The sequence below is a fragment of the Rhodamnia argentea genome, chromosome 9 (genome assembly GCF_020921035.1).
Source record: "Rhodamnia argentea isolate NSW1041297 chromosome 9, ASM2092103v1, whole genome shotgun sequence".
Classification (NCBI taxonomy): domain Eukaryota; kingdom Viridiplantae; phylum Streptophyta; class Magnoliopsida; order Myrtales; family Myrtaceae; genus Rhodamnia; species Rhodamnia argentea.
Genome location: NC_063158.1, coordinates 351,499 through 376,241, shown reverse-complemented (window position 1 = coordinate 376,241; position 24,743 = coordinate 351,499). Strand labels below are relative to the sequence as shown.

At 39.7% G+C, this 24,743-nt stretch overlaps 1 pseudogene; it reads left to right on the top strand.

Moving 5' to 3' along the window:
* Positions 1-740: 740 nt before the first annotated feature.
* LOC115756601 lies at positions 741-24,466 on the top strand (annotated as a pseudogene).
* The last annotated feature ends 277 nt before the right edge of the window (positions 24,467-24,743 follow it).

Sequence of the window (24,743 nt, the reverse complement as noted above, 5' to 3'; positions counted from 1 at the left end):
TAATGCTATTAAATGAAAATGCACCTAATATCTATATGCAATTTTAACTTTATTTTTGTTAATGGTCGGGACCAACTCCTCATTTTATAGTCCAATCTGAGTTCTTCAATGAGTACAATCAGAGTATGCTACTTATCTTAATGTTAAGATTAGGCGCACAAGTACAACGAAATCAAGACTAAAGACGAGAAAGAATAATCGAGACACAAGGTTTATTCTAGTATACCTTTAAGCTAGGGTTACATCCAGAGAGTACGATTAGCACTTATCATATATCTGTTGTAACCCTTAATTACAAGAGAAAAAGATCACCAATAAGAGTAATTATTTATGGATCCAAGCTTAAATTGCCAATAAAATTCTGGCTCAAACTATAAAAATCCCTCTGAGATCCCTGTCCGCTCATTATGGAGTAGGATCCTGTGCTTTCTCGTGAGCGGGGAGTATGAACCGCACCCCAACACACACGACAGGAAGCAACAACACCTCAAAGAGCTTTGTCGTGCTGCCTCTATAAGAAATATCTTCCTCTGGATGGGCAGAAAAAAAGTGAGCTTGTCATGCTTTGGCTTCCCTAGCAAACAAGTTCACTGATTGTTTTTTCCACTTGCCCTGTTTACAAAACCTATTGTTCCCACTAAAATAAGAACTCCTTGAAGCTTCTCCTCCACAAGCTACTCAGTTCAAGCCATAGCCAGAAAATAAAAGCAAACAAAAAGGTCTTGCTTGGTGTTCCTGTCATGGGAAATGGTGCTTCTTTCGTGGCAATGGTGCTAGTTCAATTGGCCTATGGAGGCTCGAGCATTCTCATAAAGATCGCCCTTGAGAAAGGGCTCGATCAGTTCGTCTTCATCATTTACCGCCATTTGATCGCCGTGTTGATATTGGGCCCTTTCGTTTCTGTGCTTGCAAGGCAAAGAATCCCTTCGTCCTGTCATATGCTTCTGCTGTTTTTTTGCACTTTATTGACATGGTAAACCGTGAATGGACGAATCAGAAAGCGGCGCCCTTCGCTCTCGGTCAAAGTCTTGGCCAAAATCTTCGTGCTCTCCTCCCTCGCCACCACCATCCCTCTCAATGTGTACTATGCTGGTTTGGCGTACACTTCCGCCACCGTCGCAAGTGCCTTGAGTAGTGTCATCCCTTGCTTAACGTTTCTCATTGCAGTTATGCTCAGGTGACATCTTGTTTCTCAGTGCAAAGAAACGGTCTTCGATTTCCCGATTCTGTACAAAATCACAGACATTCCTCTTCGGGTTGAGTTCTTGATTCAGGATGGAGAAACTCAACATCAAGAACGCTAGTGGCCGAGCTAAAACTGTCGGCATGCTTATCTGCCACGGCGGGACTCTCACATTTACCTTCTGGAAGGGAGGGTAAGTGATAAGAAGCCTTCTGAAGAGGCCGCTGATAAGCATTCATGACACCAGCCAAGCTTCTGGTGTCTTGAGGCCTGGAAAAGAAAACAGGATCAAAGGTTCTTTACTTATCCTGACCAGTCACGTTGCATGGAGTGCATGGCTTATTCTCCAGGTGATTTTGCTCATGTCGAACTTCCATTGATCCAGACGAACTATGATGAAGGAAGATGATATGATATTGATTTAGCGAGTTATGTGATTGTAGGCTGTCGTATACAAAGCCTATCCAGCTCCACTGTCCCTCACCGCTTTGCCTTGCTTCTTTGCATCGCTGCATTCTTCTGTCGTTTCCATGTTCTTCGCCCGAAATCGGAGCTTGTGGAAGCTGGAGTTGAACGTGCAGCTCTGGACCATCATCTACTGTGTAAGCTCGTCTTGTGAATACAAATTTACATGACCACATATTCTTCAAAGTAAAATTCAATCTTAGTTGTGCTTCTGTTTTTTATTTTTTTTAACTGCTTGTGCTATTCTTTTCAAATTTTGGTTTTTGATTGACAACCCAATTCCGACATCAAGCCAATATTTGAGGACTTTTGTGGGACTTTTGACATCCAATAAAATTGTGTTTGAGTAATTAAATATTAAATCATGCCTTCATCTAATATCGTAAACTTTTAGAATAGTTGGTAGTGGTCCCACTAAATCTCACATGATATCATAGCGAGAACCGAGGGGGAGTGTTAGAGTAATTAAATATTAAACCACGCTTTAAGCTTCTAGAACAGTTGGCAATGGTCCCACCTAATCTCACAAATCGATTCGTCTTGCCCATTTTCTTCTATCGCAACCTAAAATTAGGCTAACGAATTATCAGGTTAATTAAATCAACTAACCTAATTCAAATCCTCCTAAGTCCTACCGAATCGCAACTTAGGTTCAATTCATGAAAAATTGTTTAACTGGAGCCACCACTAATCATTTTACGGAAGGTTGATTAGAAACTTTAATAAAATAGCAAGAGAACTATTTTATTTCTACGAACCAGAAAAAATGAGTTCGGGGACTTTGTTACATTAATTGAAAAATTAATGCTCTTTCGGTACCAATTTCATGAAAAAATCCCTTTTGATTGATTGATGTGAATTAAATGATTTTTGATTTATGAAAAATGTGACCTGAATGACCATTTGTTATGTGCCAAAAATGGAAAAAAGGAGTTGATGTTTTTGTATTTTTCAGCAAAAATAAGCAAACAAAAGCAATCAAAAATTTGAACAAAAATAAATAAAAGTGCCTATAATATACCTTTTGATTCCGACTTTTCCAATAAATTCAACCATTCCCAAAGATCCGGGTTAGAGCAAAATTTTATCCACTACATCCTCGAAGATCCGAGCCAATATGCGGATAATTGTATAGAATAACATCATCTCTTTTGCCCAAAGGCGGAACACGAGATTCTATACTAAATTACCATCCCATTCCATAAGATCATGGGCAAGGTGTGTAATTTATTTTTCTGACGGGACAAGGCACAAGGGAGCATATATTATGGGCATGTTTGTTTATAAATGTGCAAACTTTCTAACAATCAAGCGATCGAACAAACATGTCAAAATAAAAGCAACAGATGTGCAACTAATTTAAACTTTCGAAAATAATGTGAGGGGTGGCCGAAATTGTGAAGAGTGGGGATCCACCTTTCCTCGTCCAAAATCCAATTTTAATTTGAGAAGATTGCCCTTTAAGATTTGAAATTTTAATTTTAGACAAATTTTGGATAATATCCAATCCCAACCAAATATTATCTCTTAAGACAAACTCAAGATTGTTTCAAAAAAGATTCCAATCCGAATTCTAGATAATCTGAATATTTCAAATGATATGGCAACATCTTCAAGATAATGATTAGGATTTATATTTATGAGAAAAAAAAAAAGCCATCGGATATGTCTAACATTCCATCAGAATATCCACAATTTGGATTCAAAGATATGCATAATATCCACGAGATATGCTCCAAACTCGAAATAAAACAACCAGAAATTTCCAGAGTAATCTCGAGGTAAGCTTTGAAACCAGAAATTCAAATCAAAGAACAACAATGCCAAATATTCATAAGCATAAATATCAAGAGGCTTGTTCAAGATTCAATTCTCCGATTTAATCAAAAAATCCTTACAAATAATGTCAAGTAATATGGACAAATTCAAACAAGATAACTTTCATATCAAAGAGTAGAATTTTAGCTTATCTTGCGAATTGCAATATCCTAATTCAAACTTTGCTCGAAAAATCTGCGCACCAAGCTCGGGAATGGATCAATCGGGCTAGGGAATTCCGCACACCTAAAGCACTTCGGCAAAGACAATTTTATATCTTGGACGAAGCTTAATTTGCAGCAGCAATTTTAAGCACAGATCCACCTAAAAATCAGACACCGAACAGTGAGGGTATCGCGCCAAATAGTGAGGTAATCGACCTAAAACAGCCCCGAAAAAACTGCTCTGAAAATCAAGTGAAAACGGACTGAATAGCCACTGTTTTGGCGCCGCACAGCAGTAAATTGGACCCCCAAATCAACTGTAAACAGAGGATCAAACAGCAGCTAACTCAGTCCCCAACAGCAGCTCAAAAGCACCCGGACAGCAGCTCAAAGTCGCGCTCGAACGGTGGGGTATTGAGTAGCGAACAACAGCCCAAATCAGGCCAAAACAGAGGAATATTCATGCCTGAACAGCTTTAGAACATTGTTAATTGCTCAATGGAAAATTTGTAAAGATAGCAGAAATGACTCAAGAATTCGTTGGCCATTCTTCAACTTTGCAAGTGTGCACAGAGGTCGCCTTCTCTTGCATGAATCACTGCTGAAGATTTGTCCACCCATCGTTGAAGACCACAATGAATTGACGAGAATTGGACCTCGGTATAGCGGCTTAGGGTCAGGCCTGTGTGGAAGATATCTCGACGGCCGTTTGAGTGCCTGTGAAAACTAAGCTCAACTTTTTCCGTAAATATGGACTCTGTTTCTGCCAGCTCGCACACCTTGCTCATCGGAAGGTGGCTGAATCGTATCGAAGAACACTGGGATTTAGCTTGAACAGCGGCCTTTTTTTCGAGATGCCGGCGGCTGAGCTGGACGGAGAGGAGGGATCGGAGCTGGATGGTGGGGCCGCACTGTGCACGGAGGAGGACAATGGTGGACACCAAAGGGGAGAGTGCTCAGCCGAGTAAAGGACTGAGACTGCACTTTCTTGATCTCGTTCTCTCTTCGCCTATTGCCTCTATTCTCTTTCCTGACTCTCCTCTTGATTTTATCTCCCACTAATTGTGACTATGTATTGTCAAAGAAACCTGTGAGGATAAGCAGAAGAGAAAACAAGCCATGGTTGTGAGCTGGACTCAATACGCATGAAAGTACACTAATAGAAAAAGAGAATCAGAGACAAAAACGTCCCCTTTTTGTTATGAGAGACAAGATTTCTGTCCTCTCTCTCTTCATATGGTCGCCGAACTCCAGTGGCTTCACGGAATCTGGAGGATTCCACATCAAACAAGTCTCGCTGGATGGCTTCAATCCTGGTGCTCTGGCTGAGTGGACAGAATTATTGGAGATCGAAGACTGCATCTCAGAATATCGCCATACGGACTAGCTATTATCATCTGAAAGAAGTTCTGAGCACTCTCATTTACATTGTGCATTAATTTTTTTTTTATAAAAATCTCTAAATCACCTATTCACCTCCCTAAATGATAATGCTAGCCTCAACAATTGGTATCGTAGTCCGGTGCTCAAATTTTTATTGAAGTATTATTACTTCTGAGCTAACGATCTTTATAGCTAGCAATTTTTCTCCCATATGAATTGAAGGTGAAAGTAACAACAAACCACCTTACTTCGAAAGAAAGGAGTACGGTGATTGGCAGAATAAATTCAAGTCATCTATTAAATGTCAGACCAGTAAATTTGGGACGTTGTCCAAAGAGGCATTAATCCGACTACAAGCACTTCAGGAAGATCAAATGTAGGGAATAACACTAATACTACTACCACATCTGCTCTAATTGCCATTGAATTAGTGAAGAGAGATGCTCTAGATGATAAAGCTATTTATTCTTTCTATAGTGCATTATTGTTGACACCTAAATTTTGATTTTTAGAAATTTATTTATTTACTTCATAAAATGAGAATTAATCATAATTCTCACAAAAAATAATCTTTATACATTGCATTTTTATTTTTTGTCGGTCGCATCATCTGCATTTAGGGTCGTAGATAAATCAATTGAGTTTGACTTGACGGGCGGCCGGACCGGACTCAATCTAAGATTTTTAACTGAACCTACAAGGTGTGCCGAATGGACCTATTTCTTGAGCACAATTCTATTCTTTCAAGATTGTTTTAATCATTTAGGCTTTCAGTTAAATGCTCGTTATTTAGAGAAGCCTTTGTTTGAGCTTGATAAATTAAAATGAGCCCATAGTTTGGATTGTAAAAATTCGGGTGGGTCATGAATGTGGATGTGCCGAATTTTTCACTATAATTTTGATCCAATTTAATTGAAAGTCAGCCCATTCTTACTTCATCATGGAAGGCCTCTAGTTGACTACCAGTTTTGTTAATTAAGCTCTAATTGAGCCCACAGAAGCACAAGAACTTAGGCCATCTCTCATTCCCCCATCAAGTGGTCGAATACACTAGTGTCCTAGTGCAATTGGGACTCTTCAAAAATTTCATTTTAATTCTGAATCTTATTTGTTTGAGAGGCTTATCTTGACTAAGAGTTTTACCGAATTGGGGAACTTATTTAGCTAGAGTTCTAGAAGATAGGGAAGCTCAAGATCTAATGGTCATAATCGTGTCCTACTCAAGCTAGGATAATTGATCCGACGGTTCAAGAAAACTCCTATTCCTACTAGGATTATCGGGTCTAGCTCTATATATACAAGGGCTTGCTTGCAAACATGAGAGGGGACCCATCAGAATTTTTGGCGCTTGAGAGTTAAAAAAAGGTTCTACGTGTTCAACTGAACGGGACGTTGGAGATAGTCCTCAACCGGCGAAGCCCCGATCGTGCGCACATGATCAAGCTCCATCGTTTGTCATCAAAGGCTCCTTCGGTGTTCCAGCTCGGTCTCGGAGTCGCCACAGCCCGCCAATCACCGCTGGTGCCCGAAGCTTCAACCGCCGATCGAGAATCAATTTGTTTTGGTTGAGACCCTCTGCTGTCCGCCTTTGTTCAGCAGTAAAGCAAGGTTGATCAGCCCCTGTCTTGGCATTATTTGGAACTCTAATTGCCTTGTTATTTGTGCTAGACTTCCCGGAAAAGTTTGACGGCAAATCGAACTCGGATAGGCGCGTTCTTGGACAGATTTTCCAGTTTGCGCGTGATCTGGAAATTGCTCAAAAAAAAGGTACGAGTTTCACATCTTTGATTGCAGTCCATGTTTACTTATGTGATAATTTGCATAAGTGTTTTAGCACCATGTTGAATAAACACTGATTTGAAAGCAAAGGTGGAAAATTGGATCTGTTCGTATCAAAATTCATGTTAGCACCGAAAGTTGAATGGATGATGCAAAAGTCCGATCCTTTTTTCAAGTAGGCTTGACATATTCAAGAGTTGATTGAATCTTATGCTAGCTTTGAAATTTAATGAAATCGGAATTAATCTTTTATCAAACAAAGAATGAATTTTTGCCGATTGTCAAAAAGTACTCTTGAAATCTGGTTCCGCGGGATAAAAATTCTGACCATGGTAGGGACTAAAAATCAGATTTTAGTAGAGTGAAAATTTTGATGTCATTCTCAGCAAGTATGATGGAAAAGGTGAGAGAGCCATTTAGCACTTAGATTTTCACAGCTGAATTGCGCTCTACGGTTGATCCTAAAGCATTATCTTTGAGTGGTTTTGTCTTGTGATGACTTAGTCCTATCTTTCCATGTCATGAATGATCTGAATTGTCTCTGTAAAAAAAAAAATCAGAACTTTATGGCATGAGCATTGAATTTTTGGCACGTAGGCAATCTGTTTGATCGAACAGTTTAATGTGAGTGGAGGATTAATCTTTTTCGCTACATTGGTTGACCGGAACTTATCCATTGGGTGCTCGATCATAACCTCGTGTTGTTGATAGGAATTCGTGATTGTTCGACGTTATCTCCTGGCGTGAATAAAGATCCGATCAAATTGAAATTTTATCTGATTTAGCTAAATTAGATAATTTTTTTACTCATGGATACATTTTTTTGAGCTAGTTGTTATCTTTAGCACATGCGAAACGATTTGGATGTTATATGTTGTTATCTTATCTTATCCCTGGTAAATTTTCTGAACACGTTTGATTAGAGATAAGGTTTGGTTGGATTGAATGTCTATCTATTCTTTTTATGAGGATTATCTAAAATTAAATTTTCAAATCTCAAAGATAATTTCTCAAATTAAAAATGGATTGAATTTTTGGATGAGGAAAGGTGGATCCCCAATCTCATAATTTCGGCCACCCCTCTAATTTTCGAAATTTCAAGCTCAATTGATTCATTTTATTTTATTTTTGTCGTGCTTGTTTGTTTTGATTTGTTATAAAATTTGCACATCTTTAAACAAACATGCCCATAATATATGCTCCCCATGTGCCTAGACCCGTTGGAAAAAATAAATCACACGCATTGTCCGTGATCTTATGGAATGGGATGGTGATTTAGTATAGAAATTCGTATTCTGCCCTTCGACAAAAGGGATGTTATTTTTCTATACACATATCCGCATACTGGTTCGAATCCTCGAGGATGTAGCGGATAAAATCTCGCTCTAGCCCGGATCTTTGGGAATGAGAGGATTTTCGAAAAAATCGAAAATTAAAGGTATATTATGGGCATTTTTGTTTAATTTTGTTCAGATTTTTGATTGCTTTTGAATGTTTTCTTTTATTATCGAAAATACCAAAAAAATCATCCTTTGGGCACATAATATATGGTCTCATATTACTTTTTCTTTCCAAAAAAAATCAAAATCATTCAAATCACATCGATTAATCAAAAGGGATTTTTCATGAAATTGGTACCGAAAAGGTAGTTCTCCCTCTATTTTATTAAGGTTTCTAATCAACTTTTCGTAAATGATTAGTGGCGACTCCAATTAAATATTTTTTCATGAATAAACCTAAGTTGCGATTCGGTAGGACTTGGGAGAGTCCGAATTATGTTAGTTGATTCAATTGACCCGATAATCCATTAGCCTAAATTTTAGGTCACAACAATTATCTTCCACTGAATACAAATGCACTGCAGATTGTTCCTCTTCAAAAAAGATATGGGACAAGCTCTACGCAACCTCCATTCGTGAACCCCCTTGCTCTTTCTTTCACCGTCAACTATTTGTGGTCGAATATTATGTGAATTAATGGCACCCCACGATCTCTTTCTCTCCTCTTTTCTCTGTTGTATGTGACAATTAGTTGGCCTCCTTAAACCCTAGGCTTAGCACTCTATTTATAGACTAAGGGTTTCCTAATCCTAGATGAAGTAGGACTCATCATCGACCATCGGATTAAAAATTCTGATTTTCAAGAGTCCAATCTTGTTAAAACTCCTCAAAATTTCGGCCATTAAGAATGTATATAGGGCCAGCTGAAATTTTCATGTGTGTGGGCCATGTCATGCTCAAATCGAGCTTTATTTAATTAAATAGGTAATTAATTAAAGGCCTCACATAATTAAATAACCAAAATGAGCTAATTTGAAATTGAAACTTGGACCAAACCCATACAAAATTCGGCACACTCATGCTCATGGCCTTAGTCGAATTTTTTTTATCAAACCATAGGCTCGTGTCACATTCTCGGGCTCAATCAAGGCTTTTTCAATAATGGACATCTAACTAAAAGCCTTAATAATTAAAATGAGCTTAAACATACCGAAATAAGCTTGAAAATATGTTGGCACCTAAATTTTGACTAATCTATTTTTTGCATAAAAATTAGAATTAATTTTAGTTCTAAATAAAAATCATCTCACATATTTATTTTTAGCATACATTGCATTGGCATATAATTGGACAAGCAGAACATTTGAGCTTAATTTAATAGGCATCTGGACTAGACATGGGGTGAAAAAGGCACCAAGAAGATTTGGGCTTAAAAAATATTTTCTCGGAAGATCGTATAGCAAATACTTAGAACTTCAGGGATCGTATTGCAAATACTTAGAACCTCGGGGACTATATTGCAAATACAAGAAAAGAGGAGATGATGAAGAGAAGATGGAGAAAGGAAGATGGTGAAGAGAAGATAATGAAGAGAAGATAGAGAAAGGAAGATGGTGAAGAGAAGATAAAGAAGAGAAGATGAAAATGCAAGATAGGGAAATGAAGATGAAGAGAAGAGGAAGAGGAAGAAGAGAAGATGAAAATGGAAGATGGGGAAATGAAAATGAAGAAGAGAAGATGAAAATGGAAGATGGGAGGAAATGAAGATGAAGAATGGAGGATGAAGAATTTTGTCTATAAAAGAAGAAGAGTTCTTGAAGAGAGTGGAGAATTTTGGTGATAGAGAATTTAGAGAACTCTTGAGAGGAGTTTTAGAGAGAAAATTTGAAGAGAGTTTTGAGAGAGTATGAGAGTTTTGAAGCTCGATGCTACCATTGCCAATTTCTGCACCGACCAACACAAGCCACAAGTTCATCCCCATCATTCAAGATTGCCGCAAGAAAAGAAAGCTAAGTGATTGCCTAATTTCCTCTAAATTCGGATACAAATTAACCCAGATTTTCTATACTGATTTCTCTACGTTTTAAGATGATATTTAGATGGTTCTTTAACTTTGGCGGTAAGGTTTCGCTAAAGGTTATCCCATCTGGATTCGGAAAATTTTTCCAAAAAATAGCTCAATGGTCATTCCTATGCACGTGAGGCTACGATGCATGAGAATTGCCCTTGTCGACCGAACCAAGCCGAAGTGATTGGACCCGACTAGTCATGACTATTGTACGCGAGGTTGCGACTAGTCATGATGATTGCGCACGAGGCTGCGACATGTCGTTCCGTTCATCATTTCACTTTGCAAAAGCCTTTTGGGTAGATAGAATAAGATTTAAACTCACGATTCATGCGCATGTCTTTGTGATTAACATTTTCTCTCCAAAGGCAGTAATTTCTTGAGTTGTATCACTAGTTTTCCTTATCTTATTTTGGGTCGGCCCACGATCTAGGTTGAGTTATTTGGCACGTGATCTATATACAAATGGGTCGCCACGATATCCGTTTCGTGCCTCTCCGAAGCTAGAGCTCAAGAAGCTATGGGATCGGTCGAAATCATATGGTCAACAGCACTTGCTCATTTTTTGTGCCCCGAAACGACCACATTTGTGTTAGGAGTGGGTCCATTTATTCGAGGATCCAAAGGCAAGCTGTATGGTTTCAAGTGGTTGAGGCTCGATTATGCCATGGCGATTAGAAGCCAGTGCCTTTGATGGGTATTTATGGAGCAACCAGCTACCAGCCTCTTCGAGTTGCACAACAATTTCGAGTTCTGCAGTATCTCCCACCTTCGCTTGGGCCCAACGAATTCCAAGTTCAATTTAAAAAGGACGAGAACTACATAACCGAGCTTAGACGTCATTCCGAGGCTTGGTAGGAGTGTTCTAATCGGAAGCTGATTTGGCCCATAGATAAGCTCACTAGAAAAATGAGGAGTCACTTTGCCACAACCCAGTATATTCAGTCTCATACCATCCCCGCTGAGATGCTCCTTAAGATCCCGATCGTGATAGCGCAACATACCCGTGAGGCTCAACTCAAAATTAGCGAAGAGAAAGCGATGAAGGCCCAAGAAAAGGCAGATGCTTTAGCGAAGGAGAATGCACGATTACGGCGCACCTTGAAGGCCCATTCGTCTATAGATCATGTGGCCTTTAAAAAACAAAAAACCGTTTGATTTCTTGGTTTGCTTAAATTGAGTCATGTTTTTACTTTCATAGGTTGATTGTTTAGAAATCTCGTTGTCATGTTTCCAATTTCACACTTTAAAATTTGCTTCCGTAGTTTTTACATTAATAGTAATTTCACCGGTTGTCCTCGATTCTAATTTGGCTTGCTCCCGTGTGCGATTTTTACTAAATTCTACGATCAAGCTTTGAGTAAATGTCAAGCACGAAAGTTGTAGACCTATGTTTCAACTAATATCCTACAAAATTGACGAATTAAATTCATAATTTAAGAGGGGCCTTCATTTTTTCAACTACGGGTAGATATAACAGTTTTTTGAACATGATTTTTCGAAAAGACACATTAAATTGATTTGATTCGCTCATTTCTAGTCCGATTGGCCAACATAAAAGATGTTCATCATTTTCTCAATTACAAGCTCGTAAAATTTGGACACATTTCGATCAACGTGTGAATTAATACGAATTTTTTTGTAAAAGCGGACAAACCGAAAGTTGCCTATTTCAATTCTTTGGTCATACCTACTTTGTTCGTTCGAGTCTAGAGGGACGTCATGGGTTGACTCGCTATTCTTGCTCCCTGTACTCATTTTGGTTTGTTACTGTGCACAGGTAATTTATCACGGATCCTCCACACATTATTCGATCAATCGCAAAGAGGATGGCCGACTTCAACGCCATCGTTAGTGCTGCCCTAGATGAGAAACTTGGCTCCATGATCAAGCACTTTAAGGGGATGATGTCCCGAAGGATGAAGGAAATGATGGCCGCCTTCATCGTCAAACTTTAATCATCCACCTCTAGCCCGCCGCTAGCCATTCATGCTCCGATTCCTCCTACGAACAATTCTGACAAAGCCTTGGAAGCTACTCCTTATCAGACAATGCCGCTAGAAAATATGATCATCATAGGCATGAGCTCGAGCATGCCGCCCTTAGTCCCAATCCCTCAAGCCGGCTCTGTGGCTCCCGAATTGAATGATGATACGGCCAAGCTATTGGCCCAAATGGAACAAAGGATCCGAGAGGTCGAGGAGACTCACAACACCGACGGTACCTATCAGAATATGAGGCATGTATTCTCGGTCTGCATGCCGCGATTGAAATGGGAATAGCCCAATTCAAGGTGTTCGGAGATTTCATTTTGATTATCCTTCAAACTATTGGAAAATGGAAGACAAGATATGTTAAATTGCTACCCTACCATGAGTATCTAGACGAGCTGATGGAGGAATTTGAGGACATCTCATTCGAGTATCTATCCAAGACTCATAATCGGTTCATCGATGCATTAAGCTACCTTGTCTTCAATGTTACAAGTCACCAATGGACTTGAGGTTGATCCACTGAAGATCGAGGTATTAAAAAAGCCGGCGCATTATATGGCCATGATTGATGAACCCGATAGTAAGCCGTGGTACCATCACATCAAGACTTATATTCAGAAGCATGAGTTCCCTGAAAAAAGTACCGTATCGGACCAAAAGTACATAAGGAAGATGGCCTCGAAGTTCTTCCCGAACGGAGAGAATTTGTACAAACGGTCATTCGATTTTGTCCCGCTAAGATGCATTGATTCAATCAAAGCGGTTCGTCTGATGATGGAAGTACATGAAGGGATCTGTGGTCCACACATGAACAATCGCATGTTAGGTAAGAAGATTATGAGGTTAGGTTATTATTGGCTCACGCTCGAAAGCGATTGTATTCAGCATGTCCAGAGCTGTCACAAATGTCAGATTCATAGTGACAAGATTAATGTTCCTCCGAACAAGTTGCATCGCCTATCTGAACCATGACCGTTTTCTATGTGGGGCATTGATGTTATCGGCCCTATCAACCCTAAAGCATCCAATGGGCATCGATTCATCTTGGTAGCAATTGACTATTTTTCCAAATGGATCGAAGCCGCATCCTATTTAGCGGTCACGGCACGAAACATCGTGAAATTTATCCGCCGATATATCATTGTTCGATACGGTTCACCTGAAGCCATAATCACCGACAATGGCTAGAACTTGAATAACAAGCTAATGGACGAATTGTTAAAGGAATTCAAGATCAAGCATCCGAACTCTTCCTCATATCGTCCTCGGATGAATGGAGCAAGAGAAGTCGCCAATAAGAACATTAAGAAAATCTTAGCGAAGACAGCTGAAAATTATCGCGATTGGCATGAGAGGTTACCATTTGCACTTATGGCGTATCGGACCTCGATCCGAACATCTACTAGGCAACCCTATATTATCTTGTATATGGGATGGAGACTGTTTTACCAATTGAAGTGGAGATTCTTTTCTTACGTATACTGTCTCAAGTTAAGCTGTCTCAAGCTGATTGGATCCAGCAGAGGACGGACCAATTGAATCTGATCGACGAAAAGAGACTTAAGGCTATATGTCATGGCCAGTGCTATCAGCAAAGAGTTGCTAAATCCTTCAACAAAAAAGTTCGACCTCAATATTTTCATATCAATGACCTTATCTTGCGAAAATTGTTGCCAATAGTCTCACTCCCATAAGGGAAGTTCGCTCCGAATTATAGTGGTCCATATATCGCAAAGAAGATGCTCCCTGGTGGTGCTCGATTCTAGCGAGAGATGGATGATCGTGTCTTTACCAACCTAGTTAATTCTGATGCTATAAAGAAATATTATACTTGATTTGCTCTGACATTTTCATGATCGAGTTATAATATTAAGGCGGATTCGCAAGTTGTTCACATTTAGACATTCTTTTACTTCCTCTTTGCTAAGAGATTGTTTCGAATGGGGGAATCTCTCTGTCCCAATCGAATTGATCATCGGGACGACGAAAGTCAAACCATAAACGTCCTATATCGTAATCCCCAAAATGAGGAGGGAGAGATTTACATACTCACATAGTAAATGGGTTATATCGTGAAAAAATATGACGATCAAGATGAAATAAGGAAAGTAAAAAGACAGGTAAAGAGTTTCTTCAATCTGTCGGCATATGGAAGATGGAATGACGCGAAAGCAAGTCGCAAACGAGCAAAAACTTTCATTCATTTCATTTAGCGAGAAACCTTACAAACAGATCATCGGGGTGGGAACGTAAACCCAAACCGAGCCCTAATGAGCATTACAAAGGAGTTTAACCGACTTTCCATACTATTGATGGTCTGCCGGCATCGATCGCTTCGCAAATCGAGATCCGTAAGCTTAAAAAGGAGGAGCTCACATTTCTCTTTAAGCCTGGCTACCTTGTCCTCATGATACTCGACAACAAGTTCCAAGTCATGGACCAACATTCTCCTCAGGGCTATATCCATGGTCGGATCATCAAGCCTTTCTTCTAACCATGAACATTGAAATTTCAAAACAATATTGAGTGGATCGTGCTCAAAGACGGTCGGGGACAAGCTAAACGTTCCACCAAGTTCCCCATCTCACGAATCGGTAGTGAGACTTGCTCATTAGCATAATCAATGGCCTTCTTGTGATTGTCGGCTACAAGATTGGCTAACACCAAGCTGTCAATCCGATCTTGATAACGAGCTCTCACGATATGGGCCAAGGTTACCTCTCGATGAGCAACATGGTAAGCCTCCAAGAAGTTAGTGAAGAGAGTTGGGAAGATCCCGTATTCGTCTTCTAACTTGGTACCTTCAATAGAAACGGTGTCCATATCCGTAAACATGAGACGGATCTCGGTTTCGGCCTCTGGATGATTGGCTATATAAGAGTAACCTTGGCCCAGGAGATTATAAAGTTTCTCCCATTTAGCCAAAACTTTGGCCGAGAAAATGTGTGCGGGGAGGGAGGCCATTTGTTGAAGCGGCTGAAAAAGAATGGATGCAAAAGAGTGATTAGAAGGTTGAAGACGAAGATATGAAAGCGTTAATCGTCTCGGTATTAAATCCTAATTTAAAGAGTAGGAAAAGTCGTAGCAATAATTCTTGTGAGGGCCGAGTTAATTTTCCGGGTAAAACTATAGGCGTTTCGTCCGTGAATCATGGATCTACCACCTCGAGCCTCACAAATTCGAAAAGTTGCGAAACGACTTAAGGGTCCCGCCATATTGAAAAATTAATAGAGGGACAAGCATACTTCTCGAGAAAAGAAAAAATCCTCCAGAAAAGATTTGAGGCTCCCACCACGTTGAAAGGAAGAAGACAGAGCAAGATACACGAAATCTCGGAAGAAGCGCCGGCTTGGTGGTTTTCATCCACGATAAAAGGAAGGCTTTGGAGCATACACGATTACTAAAAAGAAAAGAAGAATTTAGAGAGAGTAAGCATATAGCGGAGAGTAGAGAATCCTTAGTGAACAAAAGACAGTAAGAGATATTTCAATCCAACATGTTTACAGGCTACCATCACTTACTAGAAGCGATCGACCTAAACATCCCTAAGGACGAACTGCTGAGAGGGATTAAAGATTTCAAGACCAAATCCAATGTTAAAGCCATACAAACCAACCCCACCGACGATGAAGTTCAAGATCTCGATAGCAACAACAATAACAACAATAGCAGCAGCCGTAGTCAACCCCGTAAAAGAAAACATCACCACGCTCGGAGGCAAATAAAAGAGCTCGAAGCTTCCTTCAAGGAGTGCCCTTACCTGGACAAGGAATGAAGAAGTGAATTGAGCCTGAAACTAGGAATGGAACCCTTGAAAGTCAAGTTTTGGTTTCAAAACAAGCGGGCCCAATTGAAAGCTCGACATAAAAATCATGAACTTGCGTTTCTCCGGGAGGAAAATGAAAAGCTTCGAGCAGAGAACAAGAGGTATAGGGATGCTATTAACACCGATGTTTGCCTTGTCTGTAGCGGTCTCATCACCCTTGGTGATATGTTCCTCGATGAGCCACATTTGAGCATTGAAAATGCTCATTTATCAGCTCATCCCTCAAAGCAAGTTCTCGCACAATCGGATTTTATTGGGAATACGTCCCAGGAAATCGATCTTACGAAGCGAGAACCGATGCCCTTCGAGGGAAGAGACATGCATAACTACAATTGGAGTTTCCTTGATGACGAGCTTATTGTCACGGTTGGCGAGTTCAACGCCGATGGAACTCCGAATCAGTAACCTACATGAAGCTTGAGCTGTTGATTATGGGCCCTCAAAATATCACTCTTTTGAGCACCACCGGCCAATCCCTACGAATTCTCAAGAGAAATAGGGACATGCACGAATGAATGTACTGTTTGTTACAAAGTCTCCATGTGGGACATTCTTTTTTTTACGCCTAGAGTTAATTCAAGGGCAAAGAACAATACTATCCACGAATATTATCATGCTTAAATGCGTGAATTCCTTGTCAGATTTGACTGAACGCCGAAAAGAAAAGCATTGAAAGTCTTCACTTAGGTGAATGTGAAAAGATTTGAGGAGAGAAATAACTGCCTCGTTTGTAGGGAAAGCGAAAAGATTTGAGGGCTCCTCCATATCAGAAAAGAAAGAAGATGACAGATTGAGTGAGAGGTAAGAGTCACTATGAAATAGATCCAAGGCATTAAGACACGAAAAGGAGAGAAAAAGCTGTTTTTTTCGTAGAAAAAGCGAAAATCTATCTGTGAGACTAACGGATCAGAAAAAAGTTTATAAAGAACCTAAAGTCTCCATGCACCTAGCAATCTCCAGAACTCGTCACGAAAGGCCATCATCGCTTTTGTGATTTTCGGGCATTTTGTTTTTGCAAGTCCAAGAACATCTAAAGGTGGTTCTTTCACCTAGCCTTTCGCCTTAAGCTTCGCGAATTGCTTCTCATCCTTCGAAACCACAAGATACCACCGCCCGGTCCCTGGTCAAAATACCAATTCTCGATGCATAATGCGTTCGTTCCAGGCGAAAGTATGGGAAGTTTCCTATCCCGAGGATCTGCGAGTCATGGCCATTGATGGCAACCCCGTTTCCCTCTCGATCCTCGTTGCTATGCTAAGAAAATGCATGTACAAGATTTCAGCTTATGCAAAAGCAACGGAAGCCTTAGAAGTGCTAAGGCGGAACAAATAGGATTTTGACATCGTCGTCGCAGCCATGGTAGGGATCGACATGGACGGTTTCAGTCTCTTAAAGGTCATTGATTCTGAGTTGGACATACCGGTCATGGTAGCATCAACAAGTGATGATCAGCAGTTCATAATGAGGGCCATATTACATGGGGCTCGAGACATCCTAGAGAAGCCGATCTGCGTTCGAGTGCTCCAAAATATTTGGCAGCATGTTGTAAGGAAGCAATTATTTGAACAAAAGAACGATGGCCGAGCTAATGACGACGATTTTATTGGCAAGAAAGCAAAGCCCTTTTGGACCCCCGAGCTTCATTCTAAATTCATTGATGCGGTTCGACAGCTAGGAATCAATTCAGCACGACCAACGGCGATACTCGAAATAATGAGGGTAGACGGACTCACTATACGAAGTATCACGAATCACTTTCAAAGATTTAGAGAAAAACCGAGGAAGCACGATGCAGCTTGGAACCAAGGCGACCGGAGCAGAGCTCATTGGAGAATGAATATCGAGGAAACCCACGGAGTAAGAAGTACCCAGCCATTTCCCAATATCAATCAAGAATACTAACCGCACCAACCTTCCGCTAGTGTTTCTAGCAGCATACCGGTTGATCGTCCCTACGAGTTCCCGAGCAATGGCGAAGGCTCAAGCTTAAGGAATCGGATCGCTCATGGTGAAAATAGAGTAGGAAATTTGTCGCTAATATTAGTGAGTAACAATACCCAATTTGAGCATCAATTGCTCGAAGAATCGGAAGATTACTTTAATGATGAGCTTGCCACCCCGATCGGCTAGTTCGGACTCGAAAGACCTCCGGAGCCGTGATACGAAGTAGACGATTATGGGTCCTTAAACAACAATCGTAGATGTTTGGTCCAAGACAAAATCAGTCGATCAATGGAGTCACCAAGAAAAGAGGCGAAACCAATCTTGCATGAATGCACCTTTAATTCCATGTATGGATCCCCAGTGTGGGATATATTTTTTACTTTCTAGGTGTCTAGAATTTATCCACCGGTAAAGGGCAAATTTTCTCTTATCAAATGCGTAAGTCCTTTGTTAAGCCGGATCTATAGCAAATCAATTTATGGACGACACCCCTAAACGCCGTAAAGAGAGGTTTCGAACAGCCTCATATGGGGGAATATGAATAAAAGCCCAAGCAGGCTCGAAGATGGGTAACTCCGTATCGTTCCCATTGGCTTTCGGTCGTTTCAAACTCTAATTTAAGCTCATTTCATTCTCGACAGGGGATTGCCAACTGCTTTGAGAACAATATAGCAAAAAGCGAATCACCCGTGAACGCCAACAACACCACATCCTAGTGGTTAGGGGAATGACAGTGGTCCGAGGCGGCTCAAGTTCGATCCTGGGATTTGGCTTCAATATACAAAGATTAATAATAATAAAATTTTCATGGCAATCCAGTACCGGTCGAAGTTTGGCCCGGATGGTTACAGAACCTGGAGAGATAACATCCCGGACATACAATCCGATCCAGATGAGTCGATCTTTTCAATTCAAAGTTCGCAAGGAATACGTACAAGGGTAAAGTGGTATCGTTTCAACTCGTTTAGAATATGAGAACGTACATTGACACTTTCCCTTTTGATTTTTACGAGGGTCACCGCCTGTCCGGATATAGAAGTATCCATTCTCCCTAAAAATCAACGAAATGAGAAATTCTTGGAGCCTTTGACAATCTCATATCTCGAAGTAGACAATGAAGTTTTGCAACTCATTTATACGAACAAGGGCAACTCGCGATCCACGCCCCTAAGAATTTTCTTACTTGCTTGCGAATTCTGTTCGCCAAGATAAAAAATTGCTGCATTTTGTATGCTCGAAAACACTCATACACTTCATGGTTTACGCATGATTGTTCATCATGTTTAATTTACCAAGTCTAAATAAGGAGCATGGACTACATAAGATACATCAAATGTACAGAATGGGGCGGGACGGAATGATGAAAGGCAATCCTTTTCCAGACACGTCCCATTTTCTTCAAGCAAGATGAACGGTGGCTAAATTCCACACTCCCCGAGGTAAGGAATTTTCTCGCGAAAGGTACGATAACCGAAGTGATGGAGGCATTCATTTCTCTACCCTAAACACTACAAATTATCCATTGATTAACCCATTTGAGCGGAGGTTTCACTTCTACAACCCTGTCAAGAACCACCCCACATTGGGGTAAAACAAAGATAATTCCATCAGCATCACAAGGCAAATGGTTAGAAATTTTCTTGCATGGACTAACATCAATATTCGGGTGATTCTATGCATTGTACTTGCGCTTTAATTCAAGTGCCCTAGGATGACGAAGAGCATTTGTTCCTCTATCCTACACATTTATATACATTTGCACAACCCATTTGAGCCTGCAAATGCATTTCTAAAAACCCTTATTGATGACCATTGTTGTCCCAGAGCAAAAACAGTCCATCTTTGAGTAGGACTTGAAAAGTCGGATCAACAGAAAATCCCCGAGTGAACTCATCAAGATACTGAAAAATGCAGCAATAAAATAGAGGTGAAAAAAAGAGAGCAAAGGTTGATTCTACAGAAAATTCTTGGGCATTTAAAAGGCAAAGTGCCTACCAAAAGTAAGGACAATGCCCATTCAATTCATTGTTCATTTGTAATGCACAATTCTCTTGTACATTTCAAGAGGGGTTCCCATTAAGTGTCAAATTGCGAAATGCAATCCTTAGCTCATACCATCCTCAAAGCAATGGTGGCACTCCAAAAGGCTAAGATCGGTGACAAGATTGCAATGGTCACCAACATCAAACCGCATCTCATACATTTTCCGAGCCAAAACAAATCCTTTCTTTCCCCCCAAATCATAACCTACGTTACAACCCTTCAAAAGTCTTTTCTAATTATGACACTTGAGTTAATGTAGAATTAAATTATTTTAAGCATCACTTGAAGAAGTTCGAGCAAGATTATTGCTCTCTCATTTTTGTAGGGTTCTTGACTTGTAAACCTAGAGCGATAAACGAAGAAATCATTTCAAAGACCTTGACGCAACTAGAGTCCCCTTTGTAAACCTTTGACCTAGCCCTCATTACGGTCTTAATCAAGACCTCCAGATCGGCTCGATCATATCGATTGCGAGATTACTCGGATCATTATCGAATACAATGATGGTAAGATTGAGTGATTTCTCTTGAATCCTCCAGACAGGATAAATAGCTTTTCTTGAGAGTGAGAGAAAGCCCTTTCGGACCGAAGTCCCCCCATTCAGCTCACATTTGAGGTATTCATAATGTGAGAACCTCCCTGGACAAAATTGGTAATGCAAACTTGATAGAATGGTTATGCATGAACCATAGTATGAGTGATTGCATTATACACATGTTATTTCTAATCATTACAAGCTCGGCAGAATAGTTTTGTATGAACTCATTGTTGAATATGTTTGCACATGTTACCTCCGACATTCTATGATAGATAATGCATTCCCGATGATTCCCTCCCAAGGTCTCGAAATTCATCCAAGGATTATTGAATGAGCAAGTTCTGCTGGCAAATGCCTACCGGGTAATCTTTCAAACCCTCGGGTAAGTATTTCTTCAACTTGAACCCTTCCATGGAAGTGAGTAAAAGTCCTTTCTGACAATAGGTTCGTCATTTAATGCGATTATGTTTTGTTAAAAGGACCAGACAGGGCTCATTATTGATAGAATTCCCCAATGGAGCTTCGTAATGTAAACGAAAATTCAAGAATTTATGGACGTATCATGTTGTGTTAACAGTTAATTGTGTTCATCTCAAATGTTTAAGCAGGTACAATACAAGCAAACTGTTTCATTCCTTGATTAATCGTTCGGAGAACCCAGGTAAGTTTTCTCAACCCCTTTTCAAATTAACAATTCTTCTGATGATAGTTGTTATGATTCAATTCGAGCAATATGTCCCTTTCGTACTTATCGATTCCATTCGGTGGTGCTCCCATCAAATATTGTTCAATTCGGGCAATATGCCTCTTCCGTCAAGACGTGAAGACATATGCACCGGCGATCTTGACATCTTATCAAATCTTAACGACGTAACTCTTATGATTTCGGTCTCGGATCACGAAGACATATGCACCGGTGATCTTGACCTTTAGTTGGCTCATAATGACATAGCTCTTATGATTCTTGGCCCTTTTATCAAATCATGACGACATAAACACCCATGATTTTGATCTAAAACAAATCATAACGATGTAGCTCTTATGATTTTGGTTCCCCTTTATCAAATCATGAAGACATATGCACTAGCGATTTTGACATTTTATCAACTCACAACGACGTAGCTCTTGTGAACTTGATTTCACTTCTTTTAACTCACAATGACGTAACTCTTGTGATCTCGAAGGACACACATATCTTGCGCTGTCTCGCACCAGAAAGAAGTCTCCGGTAACGGATAAGTCACCAATACCTTAAAATCCTTGCATCCGCAAAAAGAAGCTTGGAAATTAAGAGATTCATCAGCTTATGAGATATCCGGTAAAACAGGTATTTTCATATGCGATCCATGTGCAAGTTTCTCTAACATGAAAAAAAGAGAAGTTTTGGCACATGTTATTTATAGTCTTGCATATCATGCATCACTTCATTACATTAAAAAAAAGGGATTAAAACTCCTACCAAAAAGTTCATTCATCATTTGCACCGTTAAAACTTAGGGTTCAACTTTGTCTTTCAATGGAACCTCTACGAGCCTCCACTCAAAGACGGGCAGCTGTTGACACCTAAATTTTGACTAATCTATTTTTTGCATAAAAATTAGAACTAATTTTAGTTCTAAATAAAAATCATCTCACATATTTATTTTTAGCGTACATTGCATTGGCATATAATTGGACAAGCAGAACATTTGAGCTTAATTTAATAGGCATTTGGACTAGACATGGGGTGAAAAAGGCACCAAGAAGATTTGGGCTTAAAAAAGTATTTTCTTAGGGACTGTATTGCAAATACTTAGAACTTCGGGGACTGTATTGCAAATACTTAGAACCTCGGGGACCGTATTGCAAATACAAGAAAAGAGGAGATGATGAAGAGAAGATGGAGAAAGGAAGATGGTGAAGAGAAGATAAAGAAGAGAAAACGAAAATGGAAGATAGGGAAATGAAGATGAAGAAAAGAAGATGAAGAGGAAGAAGAGAAGATGAAAATGGAAGATAGGGAAATGAAGATGAAGAAAAGAAGATGAAGAGGAAGAGAAGATGAAAATGGAAGATGGGGAAATGAAGATGAAGAAAAGAAGATGAAAATGAAAGATGGGGGAAATGAAGATGAAGAATGGAGGATGAAGAATTTTGTCTATAAAAGAAGAAGAGTTCTTGAAGAGATGGGAGAATTTTGGTGATAGAGAATTTAGAGAGCTCTTAAGAGGAGTTTTAGAGAAAAAATTTGAAGAGAGTTTCGAGAGAGTATGAGAGTTTTGAAGCTCGGTGCTACCATTGCCAATTTCTGTACCGACCAACACAAGCTACAAGTTCATCCCCATCATTCAAGATCGCCGCAGAAAAAGAAAGCTAAGTGATTTCCTAATTTCCTCTAAATTCGGATACAAATTAGCCCAAATTTTCTACACTGATTTCTCTACATTTTATGTTAAATAACAGTTGAATATCAACGATGAGACATCAATGGTACAAGAATAGAAGGAAAGCAAAAAACGGAGAGAAGACCAACGCTTAGATTGCATATGTCCCGATGATTAATTTGCCAAAGCAATTTCCTCCACTAAAGCTAAGTCCTCTTACTTTCTCTAGCTTGGTTCAAATCAATCGCACCCAGTTTAGTCTTTTCTTAATTTGCAGAACCTCATGGAATTATAGCAAGATGAGAAAGAAGCATAAAGGAGAGATAGGACCACGAGACTTCATGGTCTAACAAGCCACCGAACCGGTCCAATGGTCAAGACAAGCCCGGAGCATAAGTTTGGTGCGAGAGCTCAAACTGGGGAGTAATCTTAAACCTATTTAATCTCAATTTCATGTAATTTCTTTATTTTGAAAATACACAAAAACTAAAACAAAAATTCATAAGAAGAAAAACCCAAAAAAATTGCATCTTTGATCTTCAAGTAGAATTCATCAAATTTGTCAAACCGATTATTTTCATGAAAATGGTACCAAAATGGCATTAATTAAAAAAATTAATGTAACCAAGTCCCCAGACTCTTAATCTCCGGTTTGCAGGAATAAATAGTTCTCCCGTTATTTTATTTAGGTTTCTAATCAACCTACCAAAAATGATTAGTGGCTACTCCAAAAAATGAAAAATCTTTTGCAAGATAATCACGTGAACCATAAGTTACGATTTGGTAGAGCTTGGGAGAACTCGAACTAGGTTAATTAATCTAATTAATTAATCCGGTAATCCATTAACCTAAAATTGGAAACCCGTTTTTTTTAGATCACGACAAAATATGCTCACTTTGCCCATAGAAAATTCGGTGCCCCCATTGCCCAAGTCGAAAATTTTCATACTGAGTTTGGTCCAATTGCTCGTCAAATTGAGGCTCGGTTGCTTCGCCTTTGGCTTGAATGCAAAGATATGCTTGACTAACGAAAAATAAATATGCAATGCATGAGAAACTTAGTTTTGGTGAGAACTATGACAAGTTCTCATTTTATGATTGAAATGAATTATTTTCTAAGAACCAAAATTTAGGTGTGAACATCTTCCATAGGGAGTTGTGATATCATCTCTGGTGTACTATCTGCAAACAATGGTGCGTAAGTCATAAAGGGCCGGTGTTTACAGAGATGTTTACTCCGTTATAACTCGTGATCGTGGGGATATTCTCAACCGTAGCCTTTAATGAGCACTTTCATCTGGGCAGGTAAAGCAGATCATAAAATGGCATCTGATACTTCTAGCCGATGTGTGTGCACATGCATTCTCTGGGGTGTAAATCTATTGATCCCGATGCCATCTAACCAAAGAATTCAGCTTTTGTTTCTGCATTTTCCTCAGCCTAATAGGGGCTTGTATCATTGTTCTTGGCCTGTACTGAGTGCTCTGGGGCAAAAGGAAGGAGAGCCTATACAATGCACAACTAGAGAACCAAAAAGGCATCGCCGAGTAATACGCAGGAGATCTCCGTGACTACTGCCTAGTAGATAAGAGAATCACATCTTTGTATACAAAGTCGACAAACTGATGCCATCGGCTCCTCAACTGCAGATGAAGAGAGCTGTATACTATCAGATGTTAGGAAAAATTTCTGCTTGAAAGTTGACTGTAGATTCCAGCTTGATACTGTCAGATGAAGAGAGCTGTATACTGTCACATACACCTTGTGATGCATATTGTTCAACAAAAATTGCGGAAGAAAATATCAACGTGTTGATGCCAGCACTTCTTCCTCTTCTTTTTTCTTTCCAATAGCAGGGCCCTTTTCAAATCTGATATTGGAATTTGTTAATGAAG